Raw genomic sequence first — 12,554 nt, 5'->3', positions numbered from 1 at the left:
CTTTAAAGAGACTGGCAGGAATGAGCTTGTCATAGATAAGCCAAGTGGAGAAATTGTACTGATACAGTGTGTGACTCTCCAAGAAAAGGTATGACCATTAAAATCAACTCATGGCCTCCAGCACTATCATTGCTCATATGTGTGAGTAAATGAATGGTGAACACATTCATTAAATTTAAACCAGTCAAAGGTGACAATAGAAGATCTAATTATGATAAATAGAATCATATATCATTCATTTAAAAGTTTTAATTATACAAACTGGGACCATATGGCAAAAAATTATACCATTGGAGTCAGAAAAACGTGGATTCTACTTTCAGCTTCACTACAGAGTGACATAGGCAACCAACTTAATCTGAATCTTAAACGGCTAATCTCTAAGTAAGACAGTATTAAAACATACTGCATTTTAAAAGATTCAGAATAATAATAGTTACTTATAGTTCACTGAGTAAGGCTTAATACATGATAGGCAATAAAGTCTAGGAAATGTTTGACCTGGAAAGTGTAGCAAGCACATTCATAAATCCTTTGCAGTTGTTTTGGTTTTGTCAGATTTTTATTTGTTTGTTTGTTTGCTTGCTTGCTTTTAAGGCAGGGCTTTGAAACTAGCTCTGTAGACCAGGCTATCCTCAAACCACAAAGATTTGCCTGCCTCTTGCTATCAAATGCTGGAATTAAAAATGTATATCACTATGCATAGCCTACAAATCTTTTTACAGTGAGAGCCATTATACTAGCTAAAGATGACACTTGAGTCTGGACTTTAAAAGCTTACTAAGGCTACCTGTCCCAAGCTGGGTCTCCAGGGTGCTGCAACCCTGGAGACCCAGTGGTTATGGATCTTAAGAAGGAGATGCCTGTGGGAGATCCTAGAGTCACTGGGGCAGCTCTGCGAGGTATGTGGGACCCCAGCCATTTTCCCTTTCCACCTTCGTTCTCTGACTTGATGAAGCAAGCAGTGTGCTCTACCACACAATCCTGCCATGTGAGTTAGCACCACATCCCACTGAGTCCAGATCAGGGACAAGAACCTAAACCAAAACCAGCCTCTACTCTTTATAATTTTACTCCAGTAACAGAAAGCTGACCAGCACACATGGAATAAAAGCATTTTTTCTCTATTCACTCCCCTTAAAAGCAATCAACATAATGAAAATGGCAAATGACTTAACAAAATGATTAAAAAAAAAAAACAAACTACAAGATCAATGCATTAAAGATTATCTTCCAAATGCATTCAAACCAGAAAAGGGGAGAATTGAGTGATCTGACACTAACCGTACACTCAAAGTAAGAATACAGTTGTCCCAAAATAAGAAGATAGACCCAATGATCCTTTGAGGAAAGTGGGATGCAGTAGGGGTATGCAAAGCAACAGAGCTAGTCAGGAACAGTCCATGAAAAAATAGCCTGGTTGTGTACCAAGGAAATTCCAGGTAAAGCAGAGCTCGATGAGAGAAACACAAGCAGACCATCTTGTCTGTGATCTAATATCTTTTGACACTGTCTGTGGTGGAGAAATGTAAGCAGAGACCACCACATCATACAGTCTGCCTTGCTTACAGCGCTTCAGCATAAGCCAGCCATAGAAAGCTCTAGTGCTACAAACTGGGGACACAAACAGGCATAAACTGTAAGGGGTGGGAGTGACACCAAATGCCCACAAAGGCTGCTGAGACTACTAGAACACAAAAGGTACTAAAAGTCTCCTGAGCAGCTTTGTGCAGTGGACAGCAGTTAGTGCGGAAACTTGAGTGATTGAAGGCACAGAGAGTAAGAGTATGGAGCGCTCAGCCATAAATGGAACTTCCTCACCACACACCCCACAAGGCTCAGGACCATCGCAGAAAAGGAAGAAGAAAGATTGTGAGAGCCAGCTGTCAAGGAGGATGGAGATGAAGCAGTCTACCAAGCATGACAGGGCTGATGTGCTCCTGAATTCAGAGAAAATGTGGATCCATATGATGAAACCAGTCAACAGTCCAGCATGGAAGGGATAAGGACTCGTGCAGAGCTGTGTTGATGGCTTCCTGGGGAGGGAAAATCACTTTTAGCAGAAGTGCAGTCCCTGGTAGGTCAAGCATGGTACAGAGGACACACAAACACACACACACACACACACACACCACAACACAAATTGGACTCAGTGTGGTACTTTCCTAAATATAACATGAAGCTGGAGCTGTGTAATGGAGGCACCTCATCCTCCTCAGGCTTCCTGACCTGCTCTGACTCTATTTCCTCCTGAAGACACAGTAACAAAACCTGACTTTCCTGTCTGATTCTGGTTTTGCTTAAGGACAGGATTCTGCTATACATTGTTTTTATTATTTTTCTCATAATACCCAGAATTCCTTTTGATATGGGGTCACAACACAAAGCTCCTAAAGTAATTCTACTTATTCTAAGTAAAAAGCCAGGTTAAATTTTGTTGTCTGTCTTAAATAAAAAACAAACTATAAAAACTCAAATAACAAAAAATCTCTTTTGACCCTTAGTGAAAATTATTCCTAGTTTCCTTTCTATTTACCTGTCTTTGATAATTTTGTATATTAGCCATTCTTATTTTTAGGATTTTTATCATTACTATATATCAACTGTATATAAAGATAAGTTCATTGTGACACGTAGCCATTCTTTATTGAGGTTCACCACCTGAAGAGCTTAAATTAGGCTTCGTTTCCACTGAGAAAAGGAGTTGTATCTGTACATTCAGCCTAACATGGGCATGGGAAAACCCCTAGACAAAGAACTACAGACAAACTGATGACTGTTGAGAAGGGAGGGAAGAATTAGTCTTCCCCAGAGATGATTTGCTAGCTGGTTATCCAATACAAAGTGATCAGCTCTGAAATCATGTACATAAATGTAGCACTAGATAAACTCAGCAGGTTGTAGCATCTGTGTGTGTGTGTGCATGCACATGTGCATGTGTGTGTGTGCTCATATGTGTGTGTGTGTAACAATAATAATAATAAATAGGCCATGAATTTGAGACTGAGTAGGGGGATCAGGAGGTTAGATGAAGAAGACATGGAAGGAATTGGGAGGAGAAAGGGTAATGCGAAAATGACATTACATTTAAGGCAAATTTAAAACTTTTAGACACTAGGTTGAGACTCAGATAAGTGCCTCAGTCAACTGTCATCAGAGAAGCTTTTTTGTCCTACATTAAGTAGCAATTAACAAAAGACCCCCAGCTGGACAATGTGCTGGTGGGAGACAGACTGCATCTGCAGCACTCAGGCCCAAATGGAATGTCTGTATCAAACCTCCACCCTCAAGGCCCTGGGATCTTTGTGGAAGAGGCGGTAAAAGACTATAAGAGACAAAAGTGGTGGCCAAGGAAACAGAATCTTCTAGACCCAGAAGGAAAAATGCATACATATGAACTCACAGGGACTGTAACAGCATGCACAGGACCTACACGGATTCAAACTATACAAATTCCTAGCATTGAGAAGGGAAGGTGGGCACACAAAAATATTCCTACCCCTAGCCAAAAAGCTGTTTGCAATTGATACCCTCTAGGAAAGGAAAAATCCGTTTTCTCCAGTGGACTGTTGCTAGCTCCATCAACCACACTCTAGGGTAGGCCCCACACAAAATGGACTCTATATTTTTTGTGTTCTTTGGTTGCAGATCTTATTGTGGCTTTTTAAGCGAGTTTAGTTACTTTTTGTTTTGGTTGAGGTTTATTTTTAGAGGGGAGAGAGAGAGAGAGAGAGAGAGAGAGAGAGAGAAAGAGAGAGAAGATGAAGTTGGATGGGTAGGGAAGTGGGTAAAAGTGCTGGGAGGAGTTGGAGGAAGAGAAAGAATATGATCAAAATATATTATATGGAAATTTTCTATTAAAAAATAAGCCTACCTAAACATTTTAAATAGTTGCATAACTTTTTAAGTTACTAGTCTTAGGATAGACACCTAAAAATCATTCTCTGAACACTACTCAACTCACAGATTTATTCTTAATTCTGGAAATGAGGAAGGGTGATGAGTGCCTTCATTGTGAGCACTTAGCTATATGCAGGAAGATCTTTAATTCAAGGCCAGCCTGGCTATCTATGGAGAGCCTGTCAAAAAACAGAGAAGATGAGGAGAAGGAAGAAGGGAAGGAGAAGGGAGGAAAAAGGAAGGAAGGAGGGAATAAGGGAGGAGAAGGAGTGAGGAAGAAAAGACGGGAAGGAAGGAAGGAAGGAAGGAAGGAAGGAAGGAAGGAAGGAAGGAAGGAAGGAAGGAAGGAAGGAAGGAAGGGGGAAGGGAAGAGGGAAAGAGGGGAGGAGGCGAGGAAGGGAGGAGGGAGAAACCTAACTATCTGACTCAGCCTGCGACTTTAATCTGCACTAGGTTCTACATCCAATGCTCTAAAATAATATGACTTTGTTCAGTTTTATAATGATGTTTCATTAATTAAACTGATGGCTCAGTTGTTAAGAGCACTGACTGCTCTTTCAGAGGTCCTGAGTTCAATTCCCAGCAACCAAATGGGGCTCACAGCCATCTGTAATGGGATCTGATGCCCTCTTCTGGTGTGCCTGAAGACAGCTACAGCTTATTCATAGAAAATAAATAAATAAATCTTTTAAAAAATGCTCTTGTTCTCTTGCTCTCTTGTTTCTTTCTTGCCCTCTTGGGCTCTTCCCCCCTCTTCCCTCTCTCCACATGTTCATGGCCAGCCTCTACTTCTCTATCTCTCCCCCTCTCTGCCTTTATCTGCCTCTACTACCCTCTTGACTCCCTCCCCATGCCCTGAATAAACTATTCTATACTAAAAAGAAAATCTCTTTTAAATAGCATAATTGGAGAAAACTGCTCTATGAAAACAGACTGATAAGGGCAGGACTGTAGCTAAGGGATAGAGTAATTTGTCATGCATACATGACACCGTAGGTTTGATCTCCAATATTGAAAAGAAAAAAAAAAAAAGCCTAGAGCTCTTTCTGCTTCCTGGCCACGGAAAGGTGAGTGCCTCACCACCACCACCACCAGACCTGTAAAACCATGACCCAAAATAAATTTTTCTCCCTAAGTTGATGTTCTCTGATATCTTATCATAATAACAGAACACTCACTAATACAGTCACCCTGGAGGTATGCCAGCCTTTAAGAACACTGCAGTTTTAATGACTTCTAGTTAATAGCTTCAAAATCAATCAAATTATTTGATATTTTTCTAGGTTTTTTTTAAAGTGATACTTCAGAAACATTTTTCTACAAAGACTCTAGAGACAGAAGAAATGAAGAATAGAGAGGTGTGCTTGCCTATTGTTCCTGAAACTATAGAATTTGATCCCCTGTGCTCAGAAGAATAGCTCAGACCTAGACATTCGTTATGTGCACAGCATGCCAGAGCTCTCAGATACTGGGTACTCAGAGCTAAGGTATGAACTGCAAAAATACTATGACCTCTGGAGTTCAATCATTCTCACAGGTGATTCTGTGCATTCCATGAAGAAACACTTCCATTTAAATTAAACTTTTGGATATTTTGGTGATTGCTTGAAAGAGAAAAGCATGCGGCATCATGTTCAGCATAATACAAGCAGAATATGAACTTCTGATAGAAATATTTTCAACAAAACGAAATCACTGAATTAAATTTTCATTTAATATGGATGCCCTGTATCATCAAAAAATACTTAGATACAAAATTACAGATTGGCATCTTTTTAAAACATAATACTTACCATACTGATTATATTCATTCAGCGAAAAAACACAAAAATTTTCAACATAAATCAAGAGTATATAACACCAGAATCTTGTGATAGAAACATAATATTTAAACCTAAGTGAACATCTTTAATATTTTGTGAATAATTTAGTCTGTGAGGTTGAGAAAGATAGCAGATCACTAGTGACTGAGACTGTTTATCTCCTAAAATTAGGTACACTAGAGAAGCAATAGAAGGGCAAATGAAGATGGTTAACCCTAATGGGAGGAAAAAACCCTAACCTTGCATCCTGAGATTTTTAAAGTCATACTTTAGAGCAAGACTATTGTTCAGTGAGTAGAGTGCTGAGTGAGCAGGAAGCCCTGGTCCAGACCCAACACCCTGTAGAAGCCAGGAACAGCAGCAGCACTGTGACCCCTGCACTAGTAGAGGTCACAGCAGGTGAAAATAGGAAGAATGCAGGACTTGCTGGCTAGCAAGACTAGCTACAGTGAAAGGCCCTGTCTCAAGTATTGGTGAAGAGCAGTAGAGGCAGACACCCAACCTTAGCCATTGGCCTCAGCATGTGCATACACATGAGAAAGCATGTACACACACACACACACACACACACCATACTCTAAAATTTTAATTCTGAATAAATCAAACATGAAAAACAGAGTGTAAAGCCACCTATTGACAGCTCTTTTGCCACCCCTTTTTCTGTAGCAGCAAGTGGTTGTTACATTTTTTTGTCCTAAAGTAAAGATGTTTAAAATTAAGAGTTTCGATGCTAGTAATATATATGCCTTTGTTGAAAACATGAAATTCTGTCTTAAATGTATCAATAACATCTCTAACTTTTTATTTTTATCTTATTACAGTACATGTTTGGATAAATAAGAGGTAATAAAACTGTCAATATTGCAAAGAAATTACCCATATGCTAAAATAACCATATTTTGCCATTTGGTAACAAAAAAAATTGTTTCAAACGTCACTTTAAAAACAAATACAATTCTTCCTACATATTTATTTATATTCAATATAATAAAGTGTCTGAGCCACAGCATTGCATGAGTCAAGCACATGTTTTGCCGTGCCTGCTCATATACAGCTTGCCCACCTATATATGATGGTAGTATCCTATTAGATACTACCAAGAGCACATGCAGATCCAAAGAAACACTCAAAACTACCATATCATATTTTCAACATGATACTAAATACACCTAATAAAACAAGTCAGGGGCCGGGCATGGTGGCGCACGCCTTTAATCCCAGCACTCGGGAGGCAGAGGCAGGTGGATTTCTGAGTTCAAGGCCAGCCTGGTCTACAGAGTGAGTTCCAGGACAGCCAGGGCTACACAGAGAAACCCTGTCTCGAAAAAACAAACAAACAAACAAAAAAACAAAAACAACAACAACAAAAGTCAGAGGCAAGTGAGTTCAAAGAAATACACTCTCACTCACCCCTCACCAGCCGCTCCCAAACATTGGTCTGTGATACAGAAATCCTCATAGAGACTCCTAGAAAATTCTCAAAGGATGAATTCCTAGGCCTCTACATTACAAAACTATGAATAATTTTGAAAACTAAGAGTCTTGAGACCCATAAAGAAGTAAAGTTATAGATTACATTAGGTTTTCTCAATGCTCTAAAGACACAATCCCATAAGCTCACTTTTCTAGTCAAACTGGACTAGAAAACTAGAAACTGGATGATTTCTTTTAGAATTCTGGCCTGTGTATATAGTAAATTTGAGATGGATGACCCCCTTTAATTCCAAAACAATGCTGCTGTCTAGACTGCGGAGCATCAGAAATCCCCAAGTGGAAATGGATTGGCCCCACAAGTTCTTAACATTTGAAATGTTGCACCCACACATAAAAACATTGATTCTAGCAGCGGCCAGAATCCTATGCCAGTCCACTCACAGCATGGTGGAGCACTGAACTGTAGCACTCTTGCTTCTCTAAGAAAATAGGAGTTGAGCATGGTTCTGCCTCAGGAGACTGATGCAGGCGTATCATGTTGTAAGAACAGTCTGGGCAACTGAGAGTTCAAGACCAAGCTGAGTTACTAGTATGAGACCCTGTCTAAAGACAAAAGAGAATTGGGGTGAGAGGTAAGATATGAAGAAACAGTTCATGGACAATTCAAACTGTCAGGAGGGAAGGGAGGGAGAGAATGATGGAGAAGAGAGGAGAGAAAGGGGGAGGATGAAAAGAAGGGAAGGAAGGGGAAGGGAAGGGAAAGGAAATTTATTGAATACCACTCCCAGAATAAACTATACTCCTGGCCCTCAAATGAGCACCATCCTTTTCACAAACAAGCTCCACTGGCGCTGGCAAAATGGCTTCAAGAGCAAGAGACATTAATAAAGATTCACCCAGAAACCTTCAACTGGAGCTTGGACACCATCATGACCTTTCATCCTACAAGCAAAACCTTCACAAAGCTACAGGCAAGGCACTAATATGAGAGAGAGAGAGAGAGAGAGAGAGAGAGAGAGAGAGAGGTTTCTGCAGAAGTGTTAGTCTGAATGGTGCTCAGGGAGGAACCATCTTTACCTAAGCCCCAAAGTAGATGTGTTCCTGTTTCTATAACAGAGTTCCATGATGATGGAATCTTACATGTATATTCAAAAGTATCTTAGTTGGGGGGCAGCGTTTATACTTTAAAACACTAACATTGACTCAGTAAAGTCAGTACTGGGATCTCTCTAAGAATAGATATACTCTTTAGAAATTATGTAGAATGAAAAAGAAAATTTTTAAGCTAGTAAAAATATCTAAAGGTAATGCATTTTAAATATATTTGCAGAATTGATAAAATTCTTTTTAAGTACTTATTTTGGGCATATGTATATGTGCTTGACTGTATGTATTACACCAAATTGTGCAGAAGTCCAAGGAAATCCTAAGAGATGTAGGATCCCCTGAAAGTGCAATAACAGAGAGTGGTGAGCCACCATGCAGTGCTGGGAATCAAACCTAGGTCCTCTGCAAGAGCAACAAGTGCTCCCAACTGCCGAGCCTTCTCTCCAGCCAAGAACTGACATCATTCTTAAGCTGAGAAACTATTTTCCACAAAACTCCAGAGTAAAAAGGTCTAGCCTATGCTCTAAGAGCAAATGATATATCTGCTTATATTTTCTTTTGAAGGATGATCAATAATTTCCAAGTTTAGTCCTAAATGATAAACAATTCTAATTTCCCATAAAAGCAGCAGTAGAAAATGAGTATAATCCAGGAACTGGTTATGAAGTCTTTGTAAAAATTGTCCAACTCTGAATCAGGAAGTCATTTGTCTTACCAGGCAGGAGCATAGTATGCATACTTGTGAGTCAAGACACAAGTCTCCCTGAGAAGGGCACTATGAGCCAATCAGCTGTCATTACCTTCATTTCTCAAAATACTTAGTTAAATAAGTTGTGTTGGTTTGGGGCTGGGTTGTTTGTTTGTTTCATTTTTATCCCAGACCTGCGCCATATTAAGTGTTACTCTCCATCTTGCAGGCATGTTACTCTCCAGATCACCTTCACATGAGGTGACAATCATTGACTGTGAAGGCGCAACAGGTGGGTCATATCAAAGCTCACAGTAGTTCTGTTCACAGGCCCAGACATGAGGTTTTCATTCTCCTTAATAGAAACAGAAGCTGACAATAAAAGCATATCATTGAAATACCATCTCTCCACCCATTAAGATGCAATAACTTGCACAGTAGAACATTACACGTTCTGCTGCTGGCTAGGACATGGTTATTTTGTAGTGTTATTTTTTTAAAAAAAAAAAAGGTATAAATCTGATGGCCTTTCCTGAAGAAGTAGAAAGGCAGATTATAAATTCATATGAAATTGCCAAGGACCCTGAATAACCAAAGCTATCTTGAAAAGGGTCTGCACTAGAACACTAACACTTCCAAATTCACCAGAAACACACAGTAATCACAAGTAGTGCTGGCCTAAAAGTGAGTAAAACTAATAGAACAGAAGAAAGAACTCAGAAGCAAGTGCAGACATCCACAGGTGAATGAGCACCAAAGCATTCAGTGAGGAAAGTGTAGTCTGTTCAACAATATGCTTTCATATTGTTGGATATGTGTGCAACACATATCCAAACTGGATATATGTGTGCAAATCCTCGTTCACACCGTGTGCAAGAGAAGTCATTGTAAGATGTAGCGGAGTCCTAAACCTATGCCTTAGGTACAGAGTCCTTGGTGAAAGCCCAGGGGTATGTCTTTACAACCCTGGACTTCACACTTATTTCTTAGGTATAGCATCAAAGGGGCTGGTGAGAGAGCTCAGCAGTTAAACTTTTGCCATGCAAGCTGGCTGATCTGAATTCAATTCCTAGAACTAAGATAAAGGTGGAAACAGAGAACAGACACGGCTAAGTTGTTTCCTGACCTTCACATGCATGTGGTGTCACATGAACATTCAAATGCACATCATACATACACACATACAGACAGAAACATATATATATATATATACACACATACAATACATGCACAGACACATACAAACAGACGTGCATATACATGCTAAATAATAATAATTATTCAAGATAACACCCAAAACACTAGTAACTAAATATATATATTAAACTTCTTCAAATGTTATAATATTTTTAAAATATTTTTAAATTATGTATCTGTGTATGTGTGTGCCTATGAGTGCAGGCAGTCACAGAAACTAGAAGCCTTCAGTCCCTTTGTCCTAGAATTATGGACATTTGTGAAACACTAGGCACAGATGCTGGGAAGTGAACTCAGGCCCTCTGCAAGAATTAAAAGTCCTCTTGTGTTATATTTCTGCAAGACTGAGAAGAGCCACTCAGCACCTAAATTTTGGAACTTTTTATATAGCAAAGAACACTACTTAACTTGAGAAGAAAACCCACAGAAAGTAGAAAATCTTAGCAAAACATAGTGTTATTTATGTTTGGGATATTTAATGTCCCAAATACAAATGAACTCCTCACTACCCAATACTAAAAATATTTTCTTAAATTGTAATTACTGAAAATGCAGTCATTTCCCAAAGAAAATATACAAATAGCCAAGAAGCACATGAGGAGTTGCATGCATTAGGAAATTTCACTGTGCAGTAGGAAAATAGAAGTCAGAACCATGGCAAAGGACCACTGAATGCCCATGATGAGAGAAATCGACAGCATCTGTGCATTTGCTTGTGTGGATCTTAAAACACATCCACTGTGGAAAACAATTTCACACTTCCGCAAAAGGTTAAGCACAAAATCACCAGATCCAGCAAATCAAAAACAGGTGCTAGGAAAAACTGGTACGTGAACAGTCATCACAGCTTTGTTCATAGCAACCAAAAGGTAGCCACAGCCCATTTCCTTAAACAGGGGACCAGACAACCAAAACGAAGGCACTGCTGTGCAACAGAACATGATTCACTTCAACAGAACACAAACATTAAAGCTCATACATGGTATAGCAAAGATGAGCTAAGGAGAAATGCAGAAAAGTAAGCAAACCAGAAACAAAAGATGAGTGCATGGCACTGTTCATATAATGCATGCAAAACAGGCAAGTCCAGAGGAACTACAAGATTGCTTATTGCTTTTGAAGATCAAAACCTTTTCTCTTTTTCAGCATAGTAACTTTGCAATCTATGAATTTGCTAAAGTTATTGATTGTAAGAATTTTCAAGTTTGTTTTCTCTCTTTCTCTTTGTCTCTTCCTCTGTCTCTCTCTCTTTCTCTCTTCTGTGTGTGTATGTGTGTGTGTGAGAGAGAGAGAGAGAAACCACAGATCAGCATTAAGTGTCCTCCTCTGTCACTTAGCACCTTGAGTTTTAAAATTTGTTACTGTGTGTGTGAGGATGTAGTTGCCATGGTGTGGGAAGACAACTGTGAAACTGAACTTAGTCATCAGGCTTGAACAGCAAGTGTTCTCCCCTCCTGACCATCTCAGTGGCCCCCACAACTCTGCCTTTGAGATAAGGTCTCTGGTTAAACCTGATGCTCACTGAGACAGTAAGGTGCCTGTCCAACAAGCCTCAGGGACCCCCAGTGCCCACCTCTCCAGGGCTGAGCGCCCAGATGTGTACTACCATAGCCAATCTTTCACACTATGTGCTGAGGGTTCAAACCCAGGGTCTCAAAATATGCTTACTTGACTGAGCCATCTCTCGATCCCAGAAAAATCTAGTTTTATTGGCAGTTTTTCTATCTTGGTGGGGCAGGAAGTATTGGGTTAAATAGAGACCCAGAACTTGCCTCTAAATCCTCTAATCCAAAATAGTTTGATTATGTTGATAATGCACATGTAAATAATTTTATCACAAATTTCACATATAAATTGGATGTTATAATAGATAATGGAAACAATTAAAACTGTCACTACTTTTAAATTATCTTTTCCCTCTTGTGATACTGAAATTACAACTAGCATTTAATTCTTTGATTTATGGCTCTTAAAGCATTTTATTACATTCATTTATTTATCCATGTGTATATGAGGGGTGTATGTATCACAGCACTCTTGTAAAGGTCACAAGACAACTTGCAAGAGTCATTTTTCTTCCTCCTTGTGTGGGTCCTGGGCATGGAATTCGAGGATCAGGTTTCACCAAAGGTAGCTCTTCCCATTGAGCCGTCTCCATAGTTCTGATGTATGACTTTCAAAGAAGTGAGCTACCAGGAAGATCATGAAAATTTGAGTTGTACATTCTTATTAAATTACTTTTTAATGATTATAAATGAGGAAAATGTAGCTGTTGGTCAGAAAATCAGAAATCTGGTGTAAAGTGCAATATTACCAGGTATTTCGTACATCTTTGGGAGTCCTGCCTCTTAAACTATCAAGATTATAGTTTGTTATGAGATTGGAAGTTCTAGGGACACAAATGA

At 39.3% G+C, this 12,554-nt stretch overlaps 1 protein-coding gene across 5 annotated transcripts in view; it reads right to left on the bottom strand.

Moving 5' to 3' along the window:
• Positions 1 to 12,554, bottom strand: part of Sox6 (SRY-box transcription factor 6) — a 592,637-nt gene that overhangs the window by 484,622 nt on the left and 95,461 nt on the right. The window lies entirely within an intron of this gene.

The sequence above is a fragment of the Mus caroli genome, unplaced genomic scaffold (assembly GCF_978045245.1).
Source record: "Mus caroli unplaced genomic scaffold, Mus_caroli_1 scaffold_8, whole genome shotgun sequence".
In the NCBI taxonomy this organism is placed as follows: Eukaryota; Metazoa; Chordata; class Mammalia; order Rodentia; family Muridae; genus Mus; species Mus caroli.
The sequence above is the reverse complement of the archived record's forward strand: the minus strand, read 5'-3'. Positions and strand labels throughout refer to the sequence as shown.